The 23,549-nt window shown below is 46.5% G+C and overlaps 1 non-coding gene across 1 annotated transcript; it reads left to right on the top strand.

Moving 5' to 3' along the window:
• Positions 1-13,035: 13,035 nt before the first annotated feature.
• On the top strand, positions 13,036-13,111 carry LOC121327448. The gene has a single exon (XR_005951565.1). It is a non-coding gene; the product is annotated as a small nucleolar RNA SNORD74 (small nucleolar RNA).
• Positions 13,112-23,549: the final 10,438 nt, after the last annotated feature.

The raw sequence follows: 23,549 nt of genomic DNA, 5'->3' as shown, positions 1-23,549 counted from the left end.
GTGTACATTTGACAAAACCTCAGTGTCCAGAGGCACATTCCTCATTCATGTGTGCTTGTAACAGTCAGTGTGCGATGCATTGTCGTTAGGAATTATGTCTCTAACTGTAAGATGAGATGGGGTTAAGAGCTTATATGAGTGCAGACAAACCCAGTGTGGTGTTATTTTGTGGTACACATTAAAATGTGGTACATCATATACTACGCTTGCCCAGGCATGTGCAAATCATTCTAGCTCAAAAAACAAGAAAACGACCACCTGAAAGGGGTACGATCATATGGGTACAGTGTACTGAGCTTATCTCAGAAAACAAGGAAACGACCACCTGAAGGGGATACGATCATATGGGTACAGTGTACTGAGCTTAGCTCAGAAAACAAGGAAACGACCACCTGAAGGGGATACGATCATATGGGTACAGTGTACTGAGCTTAGCTCAGAAAACAAGGAAACGACCACCTGAAGGGGATACGATCATATGGGTACAGTGTACTGAACTTAGCTCAGAAAACAAGGAAACAACCACCTGAAGGGGATACGATCATATGGGTACAGTGTACTGAGCTTAGCTCAGAAAACAAGGAAACGACCACCTGAAGGGGATACGATCATATGGGTACAGTGTACTGAGCTTAGCTTAGCTCAGAAAACAAGGAAACGACCACCTGAAGGGGATACGATCATATGGGTACAGTGTACTGAGCTTAGCTCAGAAAACAAGGAAACGACCACCTGAAGGGGATACGATCATATGGGTACAGTGTACTGAACTTAGCTCAGAAAACAAGGAAACAACCACCTGAAGGGGATACGATCATATGGGTACAGTGTACTGAGCTTAGCTCAGAAAACAAGGAAACGACCACCTGAAGGGGATACGATCATATGGGTACAGTGTACTGAGCTTAGCTCAGAAAACAAGGAAACGACCACCTGAAGGGGATACGATCATATGCGCACGGTGTACTGACTGGGCCCTTTAAGTTCTTTTTTAATACCTGTATGTATTTTTTTCCACAATTTAGCAAATGTATGTGACTTTAACTAATGAATAACAAGTTGGGTTGTCTAACATTGTAAACATATACTATTTTGTGGATGAACTGCAGTTTGTCTTGTTTGTGATTTGTGCAGTAGTCAATCAGAGCATTGATAGCGTACCATTTTCTGGCATTGTATGCATATCACATTCTGATGATGTACCACTTTTGATGATGCAACACTTTCGGCCCTACAGTTCTATAGTAATTTCTGGGTTTTTTTTTTGTTTGTTTTTTTAAAGAAAACATTTTATTTTATAAGAGAAGTTATTCAGAGTTATTTGGGGAATCTGTCCATCTGTCCATGATAAACGTACATTTTTATTTGTGTATATGTTTGATGTAGCCAGGCAATTTTTATTTACCCATATTCTGATTTAGTATTTACAGCTGTGGCGAGAGAACTGTATGTTACAAAGTTTAATAAGGGATGCAAGAGGGAAGAGTAGCCCTATTCCTAGTGATAACGAGTCTATTTTTAATCTGTTCGTTTGACGGTAGTGTGTGTGTTCACAGCAGCATATGTAACCATCTTCTTATCTTATTGCCATGCACATTTAAAATAGAATAAATAAGTCTGGAAAAATTCACTATTGTATTTGCTGTGTGAAATTTATCAGTTAAAAAATATACTATATGACTACACTACAACAAACTGCAGTGTATTTGTTTTAAAAAACTACACAAGCAATCATGGCTCTCTGCTGCCATCTAGAGCATACTTTTGAACAAAACAATGGATTTCTCTTATACAGTAGTTTTCTAAACAAAAAAACAGCAGTTAATATTATTATACATTAATTTTAACCTGTTGGCATTTGTTAAGGTGCACAGAATAGTCTTGTGTAAATATGAAAGTAAATATAACGTAACAGTGGCTAAACAACCTGAAACATAAAACTGGCCTTCAAGCATCCCTTATCAAAGTTTCTCATACTAAAAGCAGAGTAAAAAGCACGATAAAGCATGTGTAAGCAGTGGAAAGCTCATAAGGGTATGGTAGAACATATTACAAGACATGGTAAACTATGGTAAATACATTGTATAACAATGGGGGAAGCATGGGAAAACTTCAAAATTACAATTCAAATTTACTGTGGTAAACTTTTATAAAGGATGTTTCAAACATGTTTGTGAAGTAACCTCCTTACAAACAACACCTTTTATACTGTGCTGTCCACATAATTAACAAATGACCTCATTCCCATATCCCTCAGAACAAGCTGTCCCAGCCCAGCATTCCAAAGTGGAATATGGAATAGAAGGCTTGCAACAAAAGTTTCAACAAAAAAAAAAGGCTTCTCAGTTTTCAAACAGGCTTGACCAAAAGAAAGCAGGTTGCAACACAAACCAGGTTCTACACCTTTAACAAACCTGTCAGTAACATGGACCCCCCATTACCACGGCTGTACATTCTCAATCAGAGTTTTCCATATGACAGAAACGTTGATGACCATGATGTATATCAACAGTATGTACAGAAAAGTATAGAATAAGAATTAATAATGAAATATTTTATCACAGGTTGATAAGTGATTCTCCAGGTATATACAAACATGCAATGTGACTTAATCAGGGTTAGATTTAGATCCCTATATCTCCAAAATTGGATAATCTAAAAAAATGAAACTGAGTAATGTTAATACCAAATTTCCTGATAATTAAAAAAGGGGGTCTCTCGATACAGTGCCATGAAAAAGTATTTTCCCCTTGCCTAATTTTCTGCATTTTTGCAAAATTTTACTACTGAATTTGGTCAGATATTTTACTGGGTTGTTGTAGTATAAAGAGGGAGTCTGAGAGAAAAAAAATGACACAAAAGTTTGGTGCTTCTTTCATTTGTTTGGTGTGCAAGGTATTCAAACATGCAACCTTCAGGTGTGAAAAATATATTGCCCCCATAGTTAGCGCAACCTAATTAAAGGGATAATTAGGGTCAGTTGTTGAATACTATGGTTAACAATCAGGCCTAATTTGGGCCAGCCCTGCCCAATATAAATCTGACTAACTTTGGCCCTTACCATCAGAGAGACGTTGTCAGCGCACAGATTCTAGAGGCACATCATGCCACGATCAAAAGAAATTCCTGAAAACCTCTGTTAAAAAAATGTTGATGCTAATCAGTCTGGAAAGGGTTACAAGCCATTTCTAAGGCTCTGGGGCTCCACCAAACCACAGTCAGAGCCATATGGAGAACGTTTGGGATAGTACTGAATCTTCCCAGGAGTGGCCGTCCTGCCAAAATCTCTCTGAGAGCAAGGCCTAAAATTGTTCAGGAAGTCACAAGGAACCCTAGAACAACATCCAGGGATCTGCAGCCCTCTCTTGCCTCGGCTAAGGTCAGTGTTCATGACTCCACCATCAGAAAGACACTGGGCAAAAATGGGATTCATGGCAGAGTAGAAAGGCGGAAATCACTGCTCACTAAGAAGAATACAAATGCTCGTCTCAAGTTTGCCATAAAAGCACCTGGATGATCCTCAAGAGTTCTAGAACAATGTTCTTTGGACAGATGAGTCAAAAAAGGAACTTATTGGCCAACATGGGCCCCGTTATGTCTGGTGAAAACCAAACACTTCATCCCACAATAAGAACCTTATACCAATGGTCAAGCATGGTGGTAGTAGTGTCATGATTTGAGGAATCTTTGCTGCATCAGGACCAAGGCGACTTGACATCACTGAAGGAACCATGAATTATGCTCTGTATCAGAAAATGCAGGTCATGCAGCAAGACAGTGATCCGAAAAACACACAAGCAAGTCTACATCAGAATGGTTGAAGAACAAGAAATTTAAAGTTTTTTAATGGCCTAATCAAAGTCCAGACCTAAACCCCATTGAAATGTTGTGGCAGGACCTCAAACGAGCAATTTATGCTCTAAAACCCACAAATGTCACTGAATTGAAGCAGTTCTGCATGAAGGAGTGGTCCAAAATTCTTCCACAGCTCTGTGAGAGACTGATCCATAACTACAGGAAGTGTTTGGTTGCAGCTATTGCTGCTAATGGCGGCATAACCAGTTATTTAGTCTAAGGGGGCGATTACTTTTTCACATGGGGCATGAGTTGTTTTATAACTTTCTTTAATAAATAAGTATCAAAATTGTGTGGTATTTGTTCACTCAGGGTCCGTTTTATATAATATTAGATTTTAGTTGAAGATCTGATAACATTCAGTGTCAAAAATATGCAAAAATGCAGAAAATCAGACAGGGGGCAAGTACTTCTTCACGGCACTGTATATGGTGAAGTGTGACATGCGTACATACAATTGCTTAGACTACACCTCCTTCGCAGGAGATTTTGGTTAGAATTAGGTCTTTAGTTCTGAACACTGTCTGAGGTGAAGCACTGGGTCTCAAACAGCACTTACAAATAAATAGAAATAACATGAGACTCAGCAAATAAGTGTTTAAACAAATATCCCAAATGAACCCAGAGGAAGCTAAACTATGAAGAAGGTGTATTAGGGTTTGGCAGGTCCAAGTTGTTGTGTCAGTTTGTTACCTGCTGTACCTCACACAGTATTAACATGTTTGTGTGAGAAAGAAGGAATTCCCGCACACGCTCTAAAAAAAACCTCAACCATGAAAGCTGAAACAAAGGATTTTGATTAATTGGGGAAACAATGAGTCTGAGTCGTGAGTTGACTAGATTGACCAGTCACCACAATAATGTGAATAAGTCATGCATTGGATAATGGATCGTGCTCTGTTTGTGAACATAGTGCGTCATTTGGGAACTGTGTTTTTTTTTTTATTTATTTAGTAGTCACCAATTCATTTTTTGTTGTTTTCTCCCCAATTTAGTAGTGAACAATTATTGTTTATCTCAGCTCACTGCTACCACCCCTGCGCTGACTTGGGAGGGGTAAAGATGAACACATGTTGTCCTCAGAAGTGTGTGGAGCTAGTGGGCTGCTGTTTTTTTTACACACCTCATACTCACCATGCAGCCACCCAGAGCTACAGAAGAACAAAGCAGCCCTGGGCAGCTTACAGGCAAGCCCGCAGGCACCCAGCCAGACCACACGGGTTGCTGATGCACGGTAAGCCGAGGACACCCTGGCCAATATAACTCTCCCTCCCTGCGGGTAGCACTCGGCTAATTGTGCTGCAATCGGCTTATGGCGTGTGCCGGGAGACCACCATAGGGAGAGTTGCAGTAGTCGAGTTGAGAGATAAATGCACGACAGAGTATCTCTGCATCCAGGAGAGAAAGGTAAGGACAGAATTTGGAGATGTTTCGAAGGTGTTAAAGGACGATTTGACCATGGAGGAGATGTTGGCATCAAAGGAGAGGTTGCTGTCCAGAAGTACAGCAAGGCTTTGTACAGTGGGGGAAGGGAGTAGCAGACAGTTTCCGAGGTTCAGGGCAGCTATAAGTTGAGTTTTAGATCCTACTAGAAGGAGTTCTGATTTGATAGTTTTGAGCTGAAGAAAATTAGCAGACATCCAGGCCTCGATATCTTGAATGCAAGCCGAGAGCCGGACCATGGCAGAGGGGCTACCAGGGTCGAGTTTTAAGTAGAGGTGGATGTCGTCAGCATTGGCGTGAAACATGTGGCTGTGTTGGTGGATGAGATGACCCAAGAGAAGCTTGTAGATTTTGGAGAAGAGGTTCAAGAACAGACCCTTGAGAGACACCACAAGTGATTGGGTTCGTGGCACAACTGTGTCCAGTATAGAAAACAGACGGCATGTGTCCAGATAGGTAAGAGGACATCCAGCAGCGACAGATTCCAGAGATCCCAGAATACTTCTGAAGGCGGTCAAGAGGAATGCTATGATCTATGGTGTTAAAAGTGGCTGTTAGTTCAAGGAGGACAAACACAAGATGGAGCAGCAGCATCAACATTAAGCAGGAGATAATTTACAATCTGGAGCAGAGTAATTTCAGTACTGTGATGCAGCCGGAATCCAGACTGCAGAGATTCAAGCAGATTATTATCCGTGAGATGTTTCATCAGCTGACTGGCTACAGCTCTTTCGAGAGTTTTGGAGAGGAAGTGGCACACCCACAATTCATGGAAGTCTGCATCACCCCTAACAGACTGAAAGCCACCAGGGAGATAGAAGGTCAGAACAGCTGGGTTCAGGTAGGCAGAAGCAGGGAAAAAAAGAAACTTGGTCAAACACAGCCACCAGAAATCAAAACAACCAACAGATTTGAGTCACTTCAGAATTTTGATGAGCAGAACCAACAACAAGAGAATGAAAGGAACAACATCCAGGACCCTATTGACAGTGGTGACCAGACAGCAAAAAGAAGGGAGGTCATGATTGTTGGGGACTCCATATTGACAAACACAGCAAGTTCAATTCGCAGTTTGGACCCCCTTACTACAACAGTGTGCTGCCTTCCGGGAGCCTCGGTCAAGCACATCACTGAAAACGTGGACAGGCTCCTAGAACGAACAGGAGACGACCCGGTAGTAGTCGTCCACATCGGTACAAACAACATTGGAAGAGACAGACCAAAATCCCTGCAAAACAAATTCAGAGAGCTAGGAAGGAAATTAAAAGAGAAAAACAAAACTGTGGTATTTTCTGGTATACTACCGGCACCTTGCAAAGGACCATATGGACAGCTGGAAATAATTAATCAAAACGCATGGCTGAAGACGTGGTGCACATGGGAAGGCTTCACCTATCATTCGACCACATTCTACAACGAGGACTATCTGTATAGACGGGATGGACTGCATTTAAATAACAAGGGAACTAGTCTACTCGGAGAAAAGATCCTCGAGCAGGTTCGGAAGCATTTAAACTAGAAAGGAAGGGGGGAGAAATCAACAAAAAAACAGAAGGGAGACCGCATCAAAACAAGAACAACAACTCAGGTAAGACAACCATTAAATGTATTTATCTAAATGCTAGAAGTATCAGAAACAAAATTCTAGAACTTGAAGCTACTGCACTAACAGGTAACTATGATGTGATAGGTGTTACAGAAACGTGGTTATCTGAGAGTGATGGGGACGAATATAATATTTGTGGGTATACACTGTATAGGAAAGACAGGCAGGAAGAGGAGGAGGGGTAGCGCTATACATAAGAAACAGTCTTGAAGCCCAGGTGTTAAACCTGGACAAAGAAAATAAAACCGAATCAATATGGGTCAGAATAACAGACAAAAATTCAAAAGGCATAATAATAGGAGCATGCTATAGACCGCCAGATTCAGACGGTGAGCACAATAATCTGTTATACAATGACATTAGAAATGTGTGTAGCAAAGGAGAAGCCATACTAATGGGGGATTTCAACTTCCCCCAAATAAAATGGGAAAACCCGGTGGGTAGCGCGAAGGATGAAATAGAAATGGTGGAAATGACAAATGACTGCTTCCTAACACAATTTGTGAAGGCACCCACTAGAGGGGAGGCATGCCTTGATTTAGTCTTTTCAAATAACGAAGATAGAATAACTAAAACAGAGGTCAGAGAACCACTGGCAAACTCAGACCACAACATGGTCTCATTTGAAGTGTTTTTTAAATCCCCAAAAGTAAAGACTAAAGCTAAGGTTTACAATTTTAGAAAAGCAAACTATGAAGGTATGAAACAGAGACTAACAGAAGTAGATTGGAGTAAAATAGAGAAAACACCCACAGAAGAAGGATGGTTGTTCTTCAAAAATGTAGTACTAGAGGCACAAAACAATTATATCCCTAAAATAGACAAATCTAAATGTAAAACTAAATTGCCCAAATGGTTTAATAGATCAATTAAAAAAAATATTCAGCGAAAAAAGGCACTTTACAGAGCATTAAAAAAGGACCAAAAAGAAAGTACGCAGAAAGAGTACACAGAACTGCAAACGCAAGTCAAAAAGGAAGTTAGAAAGGCCAAGAGAGAAATAGAAATGAACATTGCTAAGGGAGCTAAAACCAATTCCAAAATGTTTTTCCAATATTACAACAGCAAGAGAACATTCAAAGAGGAGATTAAATGTTTAAGAGATACAAATGGCAAAATCGTAGATGAAGAAAAAAAAATAGCAAATATGTTAAATGATTACTTTTCACAAGTTTTTACAAAGGAAGATACTGACAACATGCCCCACATGTCATCCAGTTCCTATCCAGTTTTAAATAACTTTAGCATAACTGAGGCAGAAGTGTTAAAGGGACTAGGAGCTCTTAAAATAAACAAATCCCCTGGGCTGGATGAGATCCTCCCAGTAGTACTCAAAGAAATGAAAGAAGTAATTTACAAACCGCTAACCAAGATCATGCAGCAGTCTCTTGACACAGGGGTGGTACCGACAGACTGGAAAATTGCAAACGTAATACCGATCCACAAAAAGGGAAACAAAACTGAACCAGGTAACTACAGACCAGTAAGCCTGACTTCTATTATATGCAAACTTATGGAAACTATAATAAGATCCAAAATGGAAAATTACCTATATGGTAACAGGGTACTGGGAGACAGTCAACATGGTTTTAGGAAAGGGAGATCGTGCCTAACTAACTTGCTTGATTTTTTTGAGGATGCAACATCGATAATGGATAATTGCAAAGCATATGACATGGTTTATTTAGATTTCCAGAAAGCTTTTGACAAAGTCCCGCACAAAAGATTAATTCTCAAACTGAACGCAGTTGGGATTCAAGGAAACACATGTACATGGATTAGGGAGTGGTTAACATGTAGAAAACAGAAAGTACTGATTAGAGGAAAAACCTCAGAATGGAGTGTGGTAACCAGCGGTGTACCACAGGGATCAGTATTAGGTCCTCTGCTATTCCTAATCTACATTAATGATTTAGATTCTGGTATAGTAAGCAAACTTGTTAAATTTGCAGACGACACAAAAGTAGGAGGAGTGGCAAACACTGTTGCAGCAGCAAAGGTCATTCAAAATGATCTAGACAAGATTCAGAACTGGGCAGACACATGGCAAATGACATTTAATAGAGAAAAGTGTAAGGTACTGCACGCAGGAAATAAAAATGTACATTATAAATATCATATGGGAGATATTGAAATTGGAGAAGGAATCTATGAAAAAGACCTAGGAGTTTTTGTTGACTCAGAAATGTCTTCATCTAGACAATGTGGGGAAGCTATAAAAAAGGCTAACAAGATGCTCGGATACATTGTGAAAAGTGTTGAATTTAAATCAAGGGAAGTAATGTTAAAACTGTACAATGCACTAGTAATACCTCATCTTGAATATTGTGTTCAGTTCTGGTCACCTCGCTATAAAAAAGATATTGCTGCTCTAGAAAGAGTGCAAAGAAGAGCGACCAGAATTATTCCGGGCTTAAAAGGCATGTCATATGCAGACAGGCTAAAAGAATTGAATCTGTTCAGTCTTGAACAAAGAAGACTACGTGGCGACCTAATTCAAGCATTCAAAATTCTAAAAGGTATTGACAGTGTCGACCCAAGGGACTTTTTCAGCCTGAAAAAAGAAACAAGGACTAGGGGTCACAAATGGAGTTTAGAAAAAGGGGCATTCAGAACAGAAAATAGGAGACACTTTTTTACACAGAGAATTGTGAGGGTCTGGAATCAACTCCCCAGTAATGTTGTTGAAGCTGACACCCTGGGATCCTTCAAGAAGCTGCTTGATGAGATTTTGGGATCAATAAGCTACTAACAACCAAACGAGCAAGATGGGCCGAATGGCCTCCTCTCGTTTGTAAACTTTCTTATGTTCTTATTACAAATCCAGGAATAACCATAAGTAATAAGGAATCAGCACTACCTTTACAGTATATGGATAACACTATGTAACACAATTTTTGTTCCTGGGTAGTAAGTGTTATTTCCTAATTGCTTATGCCTCAAAAGTATAGAAAATGACTATTATTCCCCACAAACTTTGCTTTTGTGACCAGGACAGTGATATTTTGAAATTTACCTATTTCCAATGAGAAAACGGGCACATTTGTGTTTTTCATTCACATAAAGTAAAAAAACAACAACATATGAATCCAAATTAACATGTATTTATACTAAAGTAATACAAAAATGACTACAAAAGATTTAGAAGTGAGTAGTTTTTTGAGATTTACGATTATACTGTAAATCACTTTCACGAATCAGCCCCCAAATGTAGTCTCCCATCATGTTCTCGTTATACTGTCCTTGGTAGCGGAGTTCAAAGTCCAGTATATCCTGGTGGAAGCGCTTGCCTTGCTCCTCCGAGTACGCTCCCATGTTCTCCTTGAATTTATCAAGATGAGCATCAAGGATATAGACTTTGAGGGACATCCTACAGCCCATTGTGCCGTAGTTCTTCACCAGAGTCTCAACCAGCTCTACATAGTTTTCGGCCTTGTGATTGCACAGGAAGCCCCGAACCACTGCGACAAAGCTGTTTCAAGCTGCTTTCTCCTTACTAGTGAGCTTCTTGGGGAATTCATTGCACTCCAGGATCTTCTTTATCTGTGGTCCGACGAAGACACCGGCTTTGACCTTTGCCTCAGACAGCTTAGGGAAGAAGTCTTGAAGGTACTTGAAGGCTGCCGACTCCTTATCTAGAGCTCTGACAAATTGTTTCATAAGGCCCAATTTGATGTGCAGTGGTGGCATCAGCACCTTCCAGGGGTCCACCAGTGGCTCCCACTTGATGTTGTTCCTCCCCACAGAGAACTCGGTCTGCTGTGGCCAGTCCCACCTGTAGTAGTGCGCCTTGGTGTCCCTGCTGTCCCAAAGGCAAAGATAGCAGGGAAACTTTGTAAAACCGCCTTGGAAACCCATCAGGAATGCCACCATTTTGAAGTCTCCTATGACCTCCCAGCCGTACTCTGCTAGGCAGCTGGAACTAAACTTAACTGGTGGGCTTAAGGCCCCTGTATTTATACTACTATTTATATTACTGGAAAGTTCTGGAAGTTACTCCATGTTTACTCAGCACTGAATCTATCTGGAATGTTCTGGAAAATAGGTACATTTCAGAATATCACTGTCCTGGTCACAAAAGCAAAGTTTGTGGGGAATAATAGCCATTTTCTATACTTTTGAGGCATAAGCAATTAGGAAATAACACTTACTACCCAGGAACCAAAAAAAAAAAAAATAATTGTTACACGGTGTAAACAGAGGTATACTACTTTTAGTAATATGAATACCTCTCTAGTCTCATTACATTTTTCAGTAACGTATAACTGTAAGGGTTGCTTTTTCAGACAAAACAAAATCTGGTGACCATCACATTTTACGTAAAAAAATAAATTAGAAAGCCCTTCAACAGGGTAAGTCAAACCTTACAAAAAACACATGAAAGCACTTTGCAGTGCTTCTTGTTAGAAAATGGCGTCAGAGGAAGGAACAAGTGGGTTTGCTAGCTGTTCAAGTAACTTGTAGGTGTAACAGATTACTTTTTAAAGTAACTTCCCTAACATTGCAGACCACACTTTAGCAACAGAGTTTATTTATGTATGTATTTATTTATTTATTCATGCATTTGTTTATTTATTTATGCATTTTACTTTAGCGACAGAAAGTCTACAATGCCATCTAACTGGTATGCCATCACTTCTTGCTGTAAAGGTACATTTCGATGGTGTTGGCAAAAGTCTAACCAAAGACTGGTCTCACTCTGGAAGGCCATATATACAGAAAGTAAAACTGTAGTACTTAGTCATCTGAAGCTAGTTCAAACGAGTTGTTTCTCAATAGCAGCCTCCCCAGATTCTGATATACTCAATAGTATCTTGTGTTAAAGAATGTCCTAACTAAAACTGGATAAGTGTTCTCTAGATTTATGTTACTAAATATGAAAGTGTGACATGCAGACCGGAAGGTCGTCTCCTTATATCCATTGATTATGATCTACAAAGGGGGAATAATAAAATGGTAAAGGTTCTCCTTAACCCTCATCTATTCCTACAATTAATAACAGGTACATTTTTCATATCACAATTTACTATCACCTAACAATAGGTATAAAAGTATAGAGGTTGAAAATTATCCTATTGGTAAACAAAGACCATGGCCATAAAATCAGTACATTATTAAACAGTCGAGTCTCCAGTCTTAACGGAGCAACTGTATTTTTAAAGAACTTAACATTCTTTATATTTTTATGTTGTTCCCGATTTAAGCTAAAACATAACAATCATAATCCATATGGAAACCTACTTTTTACTAACCAAGCTTTAATTTGGCATTGGCCATGTGACTGTGCAGCAACATTTTGGGTTAAGAACTTTTTTTCTTTTATTTATTTATTTATTTATTTATTTATTTTAAACCATGTATTCCTGGCACGCCTACATGCCCCGTGAGTCAACGGGCTGGTAGAATATAAATACCAACAAAGCCAGTGATTCGTTCTCAGTCTGAAAGCATACCTATTTCAGTAAGGTAAGTGGTATTTGTACAGATATTATATATGTTTCTGTTTCTTTGAACGCTCGTTGTAGTAAGTCTCGTTCAAGGTGTATGCGGAAGTACAGGTTGACACTTACACGTTTTGCGATAATGTCTTGAGTAAAATTGGAGTTGGGCCCTGTCACAGTAAGTAAGCCTCGTGTGACACAGCCCTGCTTAGATCTCCTTGGTCTAAAGCCGCCTTTCATATAGTAAAAAGATACAATGAACTACAAAATTAAATTGGTAGTTTGTATATCATTTATTCGCCACACATGATGTGGGATGTTAATGTACCATTTTGTTTTGCTACGATATAATTATATAGTAGCGTTCATTTTTCCCCTGAAAACCATTCTGCAGTCCGGGACTGTGGTGTGTGGTTGTTTTCTCTAAACTGATATTACTCTACAGGCAAGCTAAGCTCTGTCTAATGTAGTGAACTGCACAGCAACCCTGCATGGGTGCTATTGTAATATCTCCAGTGGACCTAAAACTAGACAAGTGGTGGTTTCTAGTGCATGGTTTGCAAAAATGCTGCTTTTGTTAGATACGTTTGGGGGGGGGTGGGGTGGGGTGGGATTTTTCGACTTTGTATTGGGTTTATCAAATGCAGATTAATCGTTGCAGAGCATCTTTCCTCTTAGTGTTGAGTTTGTACTTGCATATGATGAAATGAGTGTTGGTAGGGACATCTGATTGCTGATGAAATGCCAACCTCTCTGAATTGTAAGTGGATTTGATCTACGTAGTTCTGTTGCATTGATCAAAGTGTATAAACAAATACCCCGTTTCTTTGTAGAGTGGGCGCTTTGTGGAGCCTTTGAACACAATGCTGCTGTCCAGATCGGAGCAAAGGTGTATTTTTGCATTTCCATGAATTGGGTACCCACTGATCCTGTAAAATGTACAGGAACACACTTGATGGTGGTAAATGTCATGCTTCAGGGATTGGGTGTTTTATTTCAGTAGTACATTTTTAATAAAACTGCCCATTTAAAATGCTGGGACATGACCTTAATATTACTAGACATAGATATAATTAAACACTTGTAACTGACAGTCTGCTACATTTTCGAAAATATATATATATATATATATATATATATATATATATATATATATATATATATATATATATATATAGTCGGAAGTGATTTTTGGAATTTAATGCTGAGGCTTTCTGTATTCAAAACACTAAATAGTATAATGAAAGGAGAAACGGTCTAATGTCATTAGTGTGTTTCTCTTGTGTGTTTTTTACTTGTACCAAACATCTGAACAACCGAAGCATATGTCTATTTATCATAACATTTATTTTACAAAAGAACATGTAAATAAACATCTGAATAGACCTTGGTTTAAAACATACAGTACTTATTTCTAAAACTGAACGATAGCAATAAATCACATCAATCCACCCCCTCCCCCTAGGCTGCAAAGACCAGCACCTCCGCCACATATTATCTTTCCGCCGCCAGGTGACCATTCAACTGGCGGGTCAGGACGTGGCGGAGGGCAGCTTCGTGGTCCCCTTCGAGGGGACCAATTATGTCATCTTTTATTCATCGGAGGAGGTGCGGTGCTACCACTGCAAGGAGCTGGGGCACCAGAAGAAGAGGTGCCCCAAGCTCCAGCAGGGCGCAAAGCCACCCACGCCCGCACCGCGCCCCTCCGATTCCACCTCCCCCCCGGGGCCCTCAAAGAGGACCGCGGAGGGGGGCAAGACAACACCCGCCCCCCTCCCGGTAACATCAAAGGGGGGGAAGGGGGAGGAGGCCCCCAAGGCGGCCGGACCCTCCGCGCCTACCGTAAGCACGCCGGGGGGAGAAAGCCGCCGGGTGGACCGTGGTCGCCGGACCTTCTCTGGCGGCATAAGGGGGAAGAGGAAAGCACAAGACCTCTTCCCCACCTGTGCACATAAGTGCACTAAAACTGGTCTCTTGGCGAGGGTTCCCGGGGGGACGAAAGAAAGGCCCCCGAAACCCAAACGCCGTCCGGGGCTCCGCCGAAGAAGCGGAGCCCATGGAGGATGCCCCAGCCGAGAGACCGGAAGAAGCCCTCGAGGCTGTTCCCCTCCCCGCGCCGCAAGAGACCGCGGACGTCGGCCCCGACTCCATCGACGAGGGGCCGGCCGCGGCGGGGAGCGCCGAGGGGGCGAAGGAGGGCTCCTCCGCGGAGCGGCTGCCTCGGGCGCCGTCCTCCTCCGACCGCGACACGGGCCCAGAACCCGGTGTTGCCGAAGAGGGGGCGGCTGAACCAACCCCCGAGGCAGAAGAGGGCTCCGCGGAAATGCGGGAGACCCCAGCCGAGGAGCCGGAGGGGGGTGAAGAACCACCCCTCCCGGAGAAAGATCCGCCCCGGGTCCCTCTCTCTGGCGGGGAGGCGGTCTCGGCCCCCGTGGCCGAGCCGGCTCCCGAGGAGCCCATCCGGGAGACCCCCGCCGAGGGACCGGAGGGGGGCGAGGAAACGCCCCTCCCGGAAAAAGACCCGCCTCCTTCTGACGACTCCGGCGAGGAGATGGACTCTGGCCCTGAGGCGGAAACGTGCTCCGGGGAGCACGCGAAAGAGACCCCCGCCGAGGGGCCGGAGGGGGGAAAAGAGCCTCCCCTCTCAAAGAAAAAACTAAAACTGCCTCGGGCGTCCATCTCTTGCGGAGACGAGAGCTCCGGCTCTCGCACCGCCGCGGAGGGGGGCGTTGAAACACCCGCCGAGGCAGAGGCGGGCTCCGAGGAGCCCGTGCTCGTGTCGGCTGCCAGAGCGCGGAAAGGAGGGGAAGAACCGGAGAGGGCAGAAGACGCCGCCCTCGAGGTAGATCCCCTCCCGGAAGCGCAAAGGAGCCGCGAGACCGGTCCCCGACCCACCGCCGAGGGGCCGGTCTCCGTCGCGGTCACCGAGGGGGCGCAGGAGGAGCCCCCGAAAGAGCCGGTGGCCGCGGCCGAGGGCGGGGAAGAACCCGAGAGGGTAGATCCCCTCCCTCCGAGGGTCGGGGACGGGCCTGAGACCGTGCCTCGGCCCCCGAAAGAGGGACCCAAGCCGTCGGGTTCGGCGGCGTGCGTCGAGCGCCCGTCTGCGCCCCCTAAATCCAGGGTGCAGACGACGCCCGCGAGGGTCCCTCCGCCGATGTCTCCCGCGCCGTCCCCCGGGGGTGGGACGCCGGGAGACTCGGTGAAAATCAAAATAAGACGCAACGCGCTCACTCACCAACGTGAGTGCGTTGTGCTTCTTCACCGCGAGGGGGGCGGTGGAGAACCGGAGGAGAGGGAGGAGGAGTCGAAGTCCGCGTGCGGCGCGGGCTCGGAGGCTCTGTCCGCCTCTTCTCCGAACATCCCTGCGGCGGAGCTCCTGGACTTCTTGGAGGCCACCACCCACCGCAGGGATAAGGTTCAGCTGGCCCTGGACAAATGGGGGGATTTCGAGAGAGTCCTAAACTCTGTGAGATCCTTCCTCAGGGCCGGCCACGCCAGCAAGACTTCGGGCACGTGCGTGCACATTCGTGCCCGAAAGCTGCACGACCAGCTGGTGAACTTCGGGAGATCTCAGGGTCTCCCGTGAGTGTCGCCAGCCGCTCCTGACAGAGGACCATGTATGCCATCAGTACCGTCAATGTTAACGGGTGCAAGGACCATTTCCGCAGGGCCCAGGTAATCTCCTACCTGAAAAAGGGAGGTTACTCTGTGTGCTTCCTGCAGGAAACCCACTTGACACCGCAGGCCGAGGCCAACTGGCTGCTAGAGTGGGGGGGGAGAGTGTCGTTTAGCCACCTCACCGAGTCATCTTGTGGGGTGGCGACGCTCTTCTCCGGGTCCTTCGTTCCGACGGTACTCGATGTGGTCAACGTCGTGCCGGGCCGTCTCTTACACCACCGGATCCGGGACGGGGACGCTACCGTTCACCTCTTGAACGTGTACGCTCCGTCCACGGGTCCGGCGAGGGTTCACTTCTTCCGCCAGATGTCCGCCCACCTGAACACCATCGGCGCCGACGAGCTCGTGGTCCTCGGGGGGGACTTCAACTGCACCCTCGAGGCCGCGGACCGGGTGGGGCGGGAACCCTACCCGCTCTCGTCGGCGGCCCTGAGAGAGCTGATCGCTCGGCTCTCTCTGGTGGACATCTGGCGGTGGCAACACCCGGACGCCTCGGCCTTCACCTACACCCGGGTGAGGGAGGGGCGGGTGTCCCAGTCCCGGATCGACAGGTTCTACGTCTCGCGGAACCACGCTCACTGCGTTCGCTCCTCCGACATCAGGCCGGCGCCGTTCACGGCGCCAGCTAGGCACGCCGCTGCCTACTGGCACTTCAACAACAGCCTGTTGGAGGACGAGCGCTTTTAGCGGTCTTTCCGGGACTTATGGACGGTCTGGCACGGCAGGCGGTCTCGCTTCCCCACGTGGCGTCAGTGGTGGGACGTGGGGAAAGCGCAGATCAAGATCCTCTGTCAGGAGTACACGAGGGGCGCGAGCAGGCGGAGGGACTCGCGGATCGAGCGGCTGGAAAGGGAGCTGCTCGGTCTGGAGAGCCGCCTGGCTCGCGGGGACCAACTCGAGCAGAGCGCGTACGAGGAGAAGAAGAGCACCCTGCGGGACCTGCGGCTCCAGCGGTCCCGGGGGGCGTTTGTGCGCTCGCGGGTCCAGTTCCTTCGGGAGATGGACCGCAGCACACACTTCTTCTACGCGTTGGAGAAAAAGAAGGGAGACCGTAAAAACATCACCTGCCTCCTGGCGGAGGACGGCTCCCTTCTGACGGATCCGGAGAGCGTGAACGAGAGGGCCAGGGCCTTCTACTCTGCCCTCTTCTCTCCGGATCCCGTCGACTCCGACGCGTGCAGGGTTCTGTGGGACGGGCTTCCCACGGTCAGCGGGGGCGTGCGGGACGAGTTCGAGGGCCACCTGACCCTGGCCGAGCTCACCGACGCCCTCAGTCAGATGCCCTACAACAAATCGCCGGGCATCGACGGGCTGACCGTGGAGTTCTACAAGAAGTTTTGGGACTTGCTGGGGCCCGCCTTTGCGCGGGTCCTGGCGGAAGCCTACGAGACCGGGGAGATGCCCCTTTCGATGAGGCGGGCTGTTATCACGCTCCTGCCCAAGAAAGGGGATCTGCGCAGCCTCAAGAACTGGCGCCCGGTCTCGCTGCTATGCACGGACTACAAAATCGTGGCCAAGGCCGCCTCCCTGAGGCTCAAGTCCGTGCTGGCAGACGTGATCCACCCCGACCAGTCCTACACGGTCCCGAACCGGACGATTTTCGACAACATCTTCCTGGTTCGGGACCTCCTGCACTACTGCAGGAGGACCGGTCGGTCGGTCGCCTTCCTCTCCCTGGATCAGGAGAAGGCGTTCGACCGGGTGGATCACGAATATCTCTTCGGAACCCTGCGAGCATTCGGATTCGGGCCGCGCTTCGTGGGCCTGTTCCGGATGCTGTACGCCTCTGCCGAGTGCTTGATCAAAGTCAACTGGTCCCTGACCGCGCCCCTCGCTTTCAGGAGAGGAGTACGTCAGGGCTGCCCTCTGTCCGGACAACTGTACGCGCTGTGCATCGAGCCCTTCCTCTGCCTCCTTCGCGGGAGGCTCACGGGGTTGGCGCTCGGCGCGCCGGACACGAGGGTGGTCCTGTCGGCTTACGCCGACGACGTGCTCCTGGTGGCCTCGGATCCGGCCGATCTGGAGAGGATGCGGAGCTGCCAGAGCGTCTACTCTGCCGCGTCCTCTGCCAGGATCAACTGGACCAAATGCTCCGGGTTACTGGTGGGTCCCTGGCGGGCGGACTCCCTCCCTGCCGCGCTCCAGCAGTTCCAGTGGAGCGCGGACAGCTTCAAATACCTGGGAGTCCACCTGAGCCCCGCGGAGGCCTCGGTCGCCGCCAACTGGACGGAGTTGGAGGACAAGGTGGCTGCGCGACTGAGGTCGTGGTCGGGTCTGCTCAAACTGCTTTCCTTCAGGGGAAGGGCTCTGGTCATTAACCAACTGGTGGCGTCGATGCTTTGGCATCGACTCACCGTCCTGAGCCCGCCCCCTGAGTTTGTGGCCAGGGTCCAGAGGAAGCTGACGGACTTCTTCTGGGCCGGAAAGCACTGGGTCTCTGCGGCGGTTCTGAGCCTCCCTCTCGCCGAGGGGGGGCAAGGGTTGGTGTGCATCAGGAGCCAGGTGCACACCTTCCGCCTCCAGACCCTGCAGAGATACCTGTACGCAGACCCGGCCCCGCAGTGGTGCACGCTGGCGTCCCTCCTTTTGCGCCAGCTGCACGACCTGGGCTACGACCGGCAGCTCTTCTGGATCGACCTGCGGGGAATCCGTCTCCCCGAGCTGCCGGTCTTCTACCAGGACCTGCTCAGGACCCGGAGCATGTTTTCCGTCGGCCGAGACGCCGTGCCGACCGAGGGCCAAGGACTCCTGCTGGAGCCCCTGCTGCACAACCCCCACCTAGGTGCGCAGGCGTTGGAGTCCCCCTCGGTGCGGCGCGCGCTGATCTCGGCCAAGGTGACCAGAGTCTGGGATCTCCTGGATCGCGAACGCTCGGCGTGGCTGGCGCCCGAGGTGCTCGTCGCCAGGGCGGCTCGGGTGTCCGTCTGGACGAGCGATCCGGGAGTGCAAAGCAGCGTTGCACCCAGACTCTGTCAGGTATCTCGAGGGGGTTCTCAGGACCGGCGAGCCATCCACCCCCACCCCCCCGACCCCCGGCTCTCCGGTCCTGCTGATCGAACCCAAGGCCCGAGCCCCCCCTCGGCCCCCCCTCGAGAACAACCTGAGCAGGATCTCGCAGTTCTCCTCGACCCCCTTGCCATCGGCGTCGAGGAGGACCCTGTACGCGATGACGCTCCACACCCTCCATTTCCCCGCCCTCGTCTCCCGCCGAGACACCGCTTGGCGGGAGACCCTCCGACCGCCGGAGGGCGTCGGTCCCCAGTGGGAGGCCCTGTACTTCCCGCTGGTCTCCAGGGGAGCTGGGGAGCTGGGGACCTGGGCTGGAGGGTCCTGCACGGAGCGCTCGCGTCAGGAGAGATCCTGCATCACTTTACCGACTCGGACGCCGCATGCCCTTTCTGCGGTCAGTCCGAGTCGGTGGCTCATATTTATTTTTTATGCGCCAGGCTGCAGCCGTTCTTCCTGCTGCTGAAGAACCTCTTGCTGCAGTTCTGGCTGCACTTTTCACCCACCCTCCTCATTTTCGGGCACCCTGTTCGTGGCTCCAGCAAAAAGAGAGACCTCCTCGTCAATCTGCTCCTGGCTCTTGCTAAACTGGCCATTTACAAGACCAGGAAGCGGAAGATGAGCGGGGAAGGTCTCTTTGACTGCGGGGCCATGTTCAGGGCCCTCCTCCGTTCCCGGATTCATTTAGAGCACGCCCACGCGGAGTCTGCTGGCGACATGGCATCGTTTGTCGACCAGTGGACCCTAGGGGGCGTGCTCTGTACCACCTCCCCTTTTACAATTCTTATTTAATTTACAGTCCTTTTTCTGGTTTTTCTTTTAAATTAGTTAAATGCCTATTTATTTAGCATCCTCTTTTACGAGGATGCTAATTGGAATTTTTTTCTCCAGCTGTCACAAATGACGGCTGGAGGTGACGTTTTGCCTTTTAGGCATTTAAATAGACCTACTTTTGTGTCATCTGCAAATTTAACAAGTTTGCTTACTATACCAGAATCTAAATCATTAATGTAGATTAGGAATAGCAGAGGACCTAATACTGATCCCTGTGGTACACCGCTGGTTACCACACTCCATTCTGAGGTTTTTCCTCTAATCAGTACTTTCTGTTTTCTACATGTTAACCACTCCCTAATCCATGTACATGTGTTTCCTTGAATCCCAACTGCGTTCAGTTTGAGAATTAATCTTTTGTGCGGGACTTTGTCAAAAGCTTTCTGGAAATCTAAATAAACCATGTCATATGCTTTGCAATTATCCATTATGGATGTTGCATCCTCAAAAAAATCAAGCAAGTTAGTTAGACACGATCTCCCTTTCCTAAAACCATGCTGACTGTCTCCCAGTACCCTGTTACCATATAGGTAATTTTCCATTTTGGATCTTATTATAGTTTCCATAAGTTTGCATATAATAGAAGTCAGGCTTACTGGTCTGTAGTTACCTGGTTCAGTTTTGTTTCCCTTTTTGTGGATCGGTATTACGTTTGCAATTTTCCAGTCTGTCGGTACCACCCCTGTGTCAAGAGACTGCTGCATGATCTTGGTTAGCGGTTTGTAAATTACTTCTTTCATTTCTTTGAGTACTACTGGGAGAATCTCATCCGGCCCAGGGGATTTGTTTATTTTAAGAGCTCCTAGTCCCTTTAACACTTCTGCCTCAGTTATGCTAAAGTTATTTAAAACTGGATAGGAACTGGATGACATGTGGGGCATGTTGTCAGTATCTTCCTTTGTAAAAACTTGTGAAAAGTAATCATTTAATATATTTGCTATTTTTTTTTCTTCATCTACGATTTTGCCATTTGTATCTCTTAAACATTTAATCTCCTCTTTGAATGTTCTCTTGCTGTTGTAATATTGGAAAAACATTTTGGAATTGGTTTTAGCTCCCTTAGCAATGTTCATTTCTATTTCTCTCTTGGCCTTTCTAACTTCCTTTTTGACTTGCGTTTGCAGTTCTGTGTACTCTTTCTGCGTACTTTCTTTTTGGTCCTTTTTTAATGCTCTATAAAGTGCCTTTTTTCGCTGAATATTTTTTTTTAATTGATCTATTAAACCATTTTGGCAATTTAGTTTTACATTTAGATTTGTCTACTTTAGGGATGTAATTGTTTTGCGCCTCTAGTACTACATTTTTGAAGAACAACCATCCTTCTTCTGTGGGTGTTTTCTCTATTTTACTCCAATCTACTTCTGTTAGTCTCTGTTTCATACCTTCATAGTTTGCTTTTCTAAAATTGTAAACCTTAGCTTTAGTCATTACTTTTGGGGTTTTAAAAAACACTTCAAATGAGACCATGTTGTGGTCTGAGTTTGCCAGTGGTTCTCTGACCTCTGTTTTAGTTATTCTGTCTTTGTTATTTGAAAAGACTAAATCAAGGCATGCCTCCCCTCTAGTCGGTGCCTTCACAAATTGTGTTAGGAAGCAGTCATTTGTCATTTCCACCATTTCAATTTCATCCTTCGTGCTACCCACCGGGTTTTCCCATTTTATATGGGGGAAGTTGAAATCCCCCATTAGTATGGCTTCTCCTTTGCTACACGCATTTCTAATGTCATTGTATAACAGATTATTTTGCTCACCGTCTGAATCTGGTGGTCTATAGCATGCTCCTATTATTATGCCCTTTGAATTTTTGTCCGTTATTCTGACCCATATTGATTCAGCTTTATTTTCTTTGTCCAGGTTTAACAACTGGGCTTCAAGACTGTTTCTTATGTATAGCGCTACCCCTCCTCCACTTCTGTCCTGCCTGTCTTTCCTATACAGTGTATACCCACAAATATTATATTCGTCCCCAGCACTCTCAGACAAGTTTCAGTAACACCTATCACATCATAGTTACTTGTTAGTGCAGTAGCTTCAAGTTCTAGAATTTTGTTTCTGATACTTCTAGCATTTAGATAAATACATTTAATGGTTGTCTTACCTGAGTTGTCCTTGTTTTGATGCGGCCTCCCTTCTGTTTTTTTGTTGATTTCTCCCCCCTTCCTTTCTAGTTTAAATGCTTCTGAACCTGCTTGAGGATCTTTTTTCCAAGTAGACTGGTTCCCTTGTTATTTAAGTGCAGTCCGTCCCGTCTATACAGATAGTCCTCGCTGTAGAATGTGGTCCAATGATCAAGATAGGTGAAGCCTTCCCGTGTGCACCACGTCTTCAGCCATGCGTTTTGATTAATTATTTCCAGCTGTCCATATGGTCCTTTGCAAGGTGCCGGTAGTATACCAGAAAATACCACAGTTTTGGTTTTCTCTTTTAATTTCCTTCCTAGCTCTCTGAATTTGTTTTGCTGGGATTTTGGTCTGTCTCTTGCAATGGATTTTGGTCTGTCTCTTTAATGGAGGCAGAGCCAGCTCCAGCTCCTCTCCTTGTGATGGTGGGGGAAGTGATACCAGCAGGCATTTATCCTGTGTTGGTGGAAAGGGAACCAGCAGGCATTCACCCTCTGCCAGTGGAAAGGGACCCAGCAGGCATTCACCCTCTGCTGGTGGAAAGGGACCCTGCAGGCATTCGCCCTCTGCTGGTGGACAGGGACCCAGCAGGCATTCACCCTCTGCTGGTGGAGGTGGCGGAGGCAGAGGCAACTCCTGCTGCTCTGCTCCTGGCGGTGGAATCGGTAGAGGTGGGAGTGGCATGTAGTCTCCAGGCGACGGAGGTGGGAGCGGCGTGTAGTCTGCCCTTGTTTCAGGTGACTGGTGCGGCTCTCTCTCACTTGCAGGGGACTGGTGTGCCTCTCCCTCTCATGGCAAAACTAGCAGGTATTCTTCTTCTGCTGGTGGTGGAGGTGGAAACAGCAGACATTTTTCCTCTACTGGTGGAGGTGGAAACAGCAGGCATTCTCCCTCTGCTGGTAGAGACATGGGCTGTGGATGCTCTTCCTTCCCCTTTGTGGGCTGTAGATGCCTGTGCTCCCCCCTTCTGGGCACTGGGTCCTCAGGCTCCTCCCACTCAGACGTAGGACGTTCAGGTTCTTCATCCTGTGGCTCCTGCTGTGGGCAGTCCTTGTCCTCATGCACATAGGCAATGCACAGGGTGTACCACCTTGGCTCCTTCTGCTTCCTCCTTGCCTTTCCACCTCTCTGTCTCCTTATCCTCGCCTTCCTCTCCTGGGCCAGTTCCTCCTCTCCCTCTTGGTAGGGACAGCGCACCACTGGGTGCCCGAACTCCCCACAGGCAAGGCACCAGTCTTGGTCCTCTAGACCACCAAGAAGTTCCTCCAGTTTCTGGCAGCCGTCTCTCCAGCTCCAGCCTTCCATTTCTTTATTATTATTATTATTTTTATTTTATTTTTATTTTTTTTGCAATCCAAAAAACACAAAAAAAAAACAACTGTCCTTTGTTTTGATGGAGAATAGTGAAAAGTGATGGTGAAAATGGTCAACTTTCTGGGTTGGAGAGCGCTGATTCAGCATCTGTGAAGCAGCATTTGAAATGGATTGGAGCCTCTTCAGGAATTATTATTGCATAGTTCTCAATATGCATTTTTATTGTAAATGTTATTAGAAAATGCAACCATT

The sequence above is a fragment of the Polyodon spathula genome, chromosome 14 (assembly GCF_017654505.1).
Source record: "Polyodon spathula isolate WHYD16114869_AA chromosome 14, ASM1765450v1, whole genome shotgun sequence".
Lineage (NCBI taxonomy): Eukaryota > Metazoa > Chordata > Actinopteri > Acipenseriformes > Polyodontidae > Polyodon > Polyodon spathula.
This window is presented reverse-complemented; position numbering and strand designations above follow the sequence as displayed.